A 5,718-nucleotide genomic window follows, 5' to 3' on the forward strand; every position below is an offset into this window, starting at 1 on the left:
GCTTTCACTTGAATAAGGAAAGCTAGTTGGGCTGGTAACTGAGGATCGTATCCTTTGTGGTCGAAGGATACAAGATTGGAATCCTTAGGATCGACCCCACCAATGGCTGATAACAAAGCCTGCCTTTGGGATGGGCAATTTTGTAATACCTCAAGAGTCGACATAGCGGATGGCGATTGGGCCAAATCTTCCACTATGTTATAATGCTGCGCCGCTCTAGCGCGGGGATTAAATGTCGACTTGTGTACTACTCCTTTCGGCGGTTTTATTGTTAATTCAGGAATGATGGGTGGTACAACTTCTGTCGAAGTTTTTGTCGAACTACTTGGTTGATCTTTATCCTTGTCATTCGACAGCTGCGAATTCCCGTAATCTTTATTCCTTGTCGAAATCAAAGCATCATTCTGCTGTTTCGAAATCAACAACATTAGCACTTGAGACGGGGAAGCATTTCCACTATCAACCAGATTTGTTCCTGGATTTGGAAACGGATCAGTTAACACAGCTGAGGTTTTCGAACTCTTAAAGAATCTTTTAAGCTCAGCTTTGTATGGACAATCTGCAGTCCAATGATCCTCATCACATATATGACACCCTGAAGGGGGTTTCCTATTTCCAGGAGGGTTTGAAGAAGGTTTTTCAGGAGACGACTCATCCTGTTTCTTCTTCTTCCCTTTGCCTTGTTTCTTCTTGCTTCCTGGTTGCTTGGTTTCTTTGCCCTTATCTGTTGATACGACATTTACTTCCGAAGCAAGAAGTTCGTCTTTTTCATTTTGATCTGAAATCTTACGGGCCTTCTTAGATGTAGCCTTTGTCGATTTCGTGTCTGTTTTGCCAATCACGCCATCGCCGGCATGAGAGTCATTGTTCGATTTAGGGGGAGGAGGAATTGAGAATTCCGGTCTAGGGGCGTCAGGTATTTTGTCGTAGAGCGTGCCGGACTGAGTATAGATCAATTCCAGATATTGCGCACGAGCTATGACTTGCTCTTCCGTTACGACTCCCCCCTTTGCCACATCTTCCGTGATGGAAGGTAATAACGACTTGATAAACCATTCAGCTAATAGCTGATCGGGAACGTATGTTTTTACCATCCTGCGACGACGTCGCCACTCATGTATATGATCAGATATGTGAGTGGCCGTTGTCTGTTTTAAGTTGGTAAGGAGTTCTGTTCCCGTTTCATACCTTGTTGGTAATTGAAAATGGGTTAAGAAAGTCGTGGCTAAGGTACTGAAGTTGTCGAACGAAGCTCTAGGCAATTCAATATACCATTTTGCCGCTGGACCCGTTAACGTCCTCTGAAAGAGGCGAAGCCTTATCGAATCATCATTTAGGGTGTTTGATGAACACCATAGATGAAATGTCATCACGTGATTCGATGGATCTTCACCCGGATTTCCATTAAATTTAGGAATGTCTGATGGAAGTTTATGCGGAATCGCTGGCCACCAAGGGGCGTAAGCAATTGGATCATTTGTTAACCTGTGTAAATCAGGTAACTCTAAGGTTGCCACAAATGGTAACTGTTGATTCAGGTTAGGTGAAGCATACCCAGGGTATGATGGAATCGCCTGAGCAGTTGGCCTTTGCATACCAGCATAATGCAGTTGATGCTGGTATGACTGATACGGTTGGTGGACATGACCATTGTAAAATGGTTGATTTTGACCGTTTTGAATGTACGACTGTCCACTGTTCGCAAAGATCTGCTGCTCAGAACCTTGGTATACTTGTTGGAATTGTGCTTGTTGGTATTGCACCAGCCATGGTTGTGAAGCCATGTGTTGTTGCGCTATACTAACCATTGGACCAAGGTGTGGGGTAATTGTACCCGTCTGGACCTGTGTCGCCCCACTAGTTGGCGATTGTGGTTGAGTCACAGGGTCAAGGGGCTGTTGCATTACAACCTGAGAAATCTGAGGTTGGCACACAACAGGCAGCGTTTGAACTTGTGACACCGTCACAATAGCTGGTGTAGTCGGGATGTTCGACATAGGTACACATTGTGGCATTGAATACACAACTCTTGGTTGTTGAGGTAGCATAGGTACCCAACCACTTGAGGTGATTCCAGTGTAACCTGAACATTGTTGTGAACTCCCGTATGGATATCCTCCTGGAGGGGGTAATGAAAGGGCATACTGCCCCCCATACGGTGGTAATCCGGAACTCAAGGGGATTGTCTGCCCTTGGAGACTGGATTGCCCAAATTGACCTCTAGATGGATCAATTTGTTGAGACTCAACATAAGAGTTATCGGATATTATTCCGGTTGAACAAACAGGAACGGACCAGACTGTCGAAATAGCCCCTGAGTGGGCTCCTTCTAGCGATTGAGAGCTAGTTGGGACAGATGGTATGACGGCGAACATTGTCGGAGTGACGACAGGAAGTTCTGCTGTCGCTATGTCAGTCGACACAGTCCTAGATGTTGACGGTTGTTCAGACATTTGGAGTCTATCTAAAAGATTACCTAGCGATTCTACAGGAACTTCCACTGGTGGTAGACTAACTTTTGATGAAGAGGGATATAGAGTAACCCCGACTCAAAAGTGGGTTGGAGTACTTGATTGAGGATCTTCTACAATTTCTTCAATCGCAATCAAACCAGGTGGAAGGGGAAGACCGTCAGGTCCGTAAAAAATTTCTGGTGTCGAAGAAGGGGTGGAATCGACAGCGACAGATGTTTGAAGAGCAAGACTCTCCGAACCGGTTGTAGATGTAACTGGTTCAGTAACACAAGTGTTTACTCTCAGACTAGGATCAGTATCACTGTCCCTCTGTGGCTGTTGAACTTCTTCTATAGAGGCAGGGTTTCCAGAAATGTTTGGAGTAACCGGAATCTCTTGTTGGAACACTTGTTCTAACTTTAATAGGAGATTTGGAACCGGTTAAACGAGTTCGCTTTGTCCGTAATGGTTTCGATTCCGGAGACAAAGACGGTTGACTCGTAAGCCTCCGCGAACGACGAGGTTTCAATTGACTTTCTTCCACGATTGCGGATTACTCGATCAACTAAAATACAAAAGGGGAAATATGTTTCCGAATTAAATGAATTTTAGACGCTTTAGACACAACTTGCTTTTTCAATTTTAAAGAGTCGAGAAAAACAAAAGATGACTCTAGTCTCCTTCGATTTTTAATGAGCCTGAAGTGACAAGTGCTCAGATGGACCTTTTCCGTTAAGGAGTCTGAAAAGGAATGAAAGGGACTGCTCTGGAGATCTAGGTAGAGGGTGTGCCAAACCAATCACAAAACTACAGAATACTTTTTACGGTACGACAGTCAATCTTCCCGAATGCTGTGTTCGGTGCATTGAGATCAGTAGGGCGGCCGACACGGCTTCCTATGGATAAAAGGTTTTAAGCCTATAGGGGTCTCCCAATATATACTCGACGGTACGTGGGAGCACAATCCGTACTGGCACTTATCGTCTCACAGTGGAGGAATCACCCAACCATCAGTGAGGACAACAGTTACCAGGCTTTACGACGCCGGAACACGTCTCTAGCCTAGACCTCTATGTTGTGCATTAAGTTCCAAAGCGTTGTTAGATTCATTCAATTTATTTTAAGTTGATCTTTCTTAGAAGTTTGCCTTTTTGGATCACCACGAGATGTAGATGTAATTCCTAAATGCAATCTAAAGATGATAAGCAAGCTTTATCTCTTTTCAACAATGAAAATCCTAGCTACAAGGGGAAAAGAAAGACACAATCTTTTCTCAAAGAGAAAAGAGCACACTGTAAATGCACTTTTTCCTAAATCAAACCATACAAACTATCAATATGCAAATGAACAAATGCATGTATTTGCTTTCACTTTCTTAATATTGATGCCTAAAAAGAAAGTTGATGTACAAATTTGAATTTGCTTTCAAGTGAACAACACAAACGAGCTTCTTTTTCGAAATAAAAAAGGTAGAGAAGATTACGACACTTTATGATTTTGAAATAAACATTCGTTTCGACACTAGAAAGAGACAAATTCAAACCAAAGCAAAAGTAAAAAGTATAATCAACTGTCAACAGCAAAGAAACTTTCTCCTAAGATTAAAAACGACACTTACGACAGATCTAAATCTAAGGACGACAGTATGACTATTTCACTTTTCAATGGAAAACTGTAAATGATGTAACAAATACACAAAGAACACCTACAGTCTTTTTGTACAAAGGAGGCAGAATTAAGGCAGAGAAAAGGGGTTTTCAGATAGGTACACACACTGATAACAGGCTGCAAAAATCAGAGATAAAACTGAACGAAATGAAGCAAAGAACCTCAGCTGCACAGGGCAAGGGCTGATCAGTGCACCTGCTGCACAAAGAAACTGAATTGCAGCGCAGGTAGCCCTCTCGGGACCTGCGTTGAAATGCAGAACCTCTTCACAGAGCCTGCGCTGGGGTAGAAACGAGACTTCTATCCGGGTTCTGGGTCACGGTTTGCAGTTTAATCTATGGATTTTGGCCGAGTAAAAGCAATCAGTAAGGTACAATTAGAGGGATGATTTAAAGGAGGACTAAGAGCTATCACAAAGGGTAATTAGAGCATTTGTGGATCAGCTGTTCAAATCATAAACAAATCCAGTGAGAGGATTGAAGCAGCAACTACTTTGCATTTGATAATGGCAAATGCAGTTCGATTGCTACTTCTGTGTTTATGAAGCAAACAACAAAAGAAACACAAATAAACTAACTAGACACGATCCCTAGCGGAGTCGCCATTTTGTTGTTGGGAAAAGTATCTATTCAGAACGCCCCTATCCCACTCTAAGGTGTGACAGTGCCTTAGCAACAAACAAGGAAAAACTATTTTTGTATTCTTCTTTATGAAATGTAAACGAAGAGGAAGGATAAACTAACCTGTGTCTTGCGCTAGTTTGTTGATCCAATCGCTCTCCTCTTTGTTGGCTTCCAGCTACCTGCTCCCTTACTGGCCCAGCTTCACCAAGTTCCTGCAAGATCACAGAAGAGAGAAACTACACAAAGACATAGATTTACATTCATAAAAAGCTTAGGATCAGATTAAGCTAAACATGCAAATATAACAAAACATCACTGATACACAAGCATGTAGGAGAAACTCAAATAGTTTTATTGATAAAATAAGAAGATCCAGGAGGAGATACAACCAAGTGAGTCCCGATCCAGCATCTACCTCCCAGCAAAGGAATCCCTTCCTCACCTCTAACAAAGCATAAATCACCCAATGCACTAATCCCAATCTCAAAACCAACAGCAATTCTCTGCAAAGTACAAAATTCCAGCCTCCTGGATCTCTGGGATGAGGGATCCATATATAGATGTAAGCAGAGAGGATGAGTCAGCTTATGTTTTGACTTGTGGCTTCTCTCTGTTAGTTCTTGCTTCCACTTGGAGACTGAGAGCCTCTTACTCATCACTGGTCCAATTCAGTGAGGCAAGTGTCATTGGAGAAGATTCTGGAAGCTTCCATTGTCTCTCCACCTCGTTGAATGACTCTGCCACTTGTTATTTCCCGCTCAACGCACCTGGGTAGTGCATTCAAGTGCGTTGCAACGCACCTAGCCAGTGTATTTGGGTGCTTTGCAACGCAGCCAGCTAGTGGAGCATCTGAATTGATCCTGATTTGACTAGTTTTGAGCAGTTTCTGGTGGATAACTTTTGGGAGAAGCTGTATTTGGTTGACCTTGTTCCTTTAGGGGCAGGAACAACACTTTTAGGGACTTTGGATCCCT

The sequence above is a fragment of the Pinus tabuliformis genome, chromosome 2_2 (assembly GCF_031772625.1).
Source record: "Pinus tabuliformis cultivar Carrire ecotype Pingquan chromosome 2_2, CPIR1, whole genome shotgun sequence".
Classification (NCBI taxonomy): Eukaryota; Viridiplantae; Streptophyta; class Pinopsida; order Pinales; family Pinaceae; genus Pinus; species Pinus tabuliformis.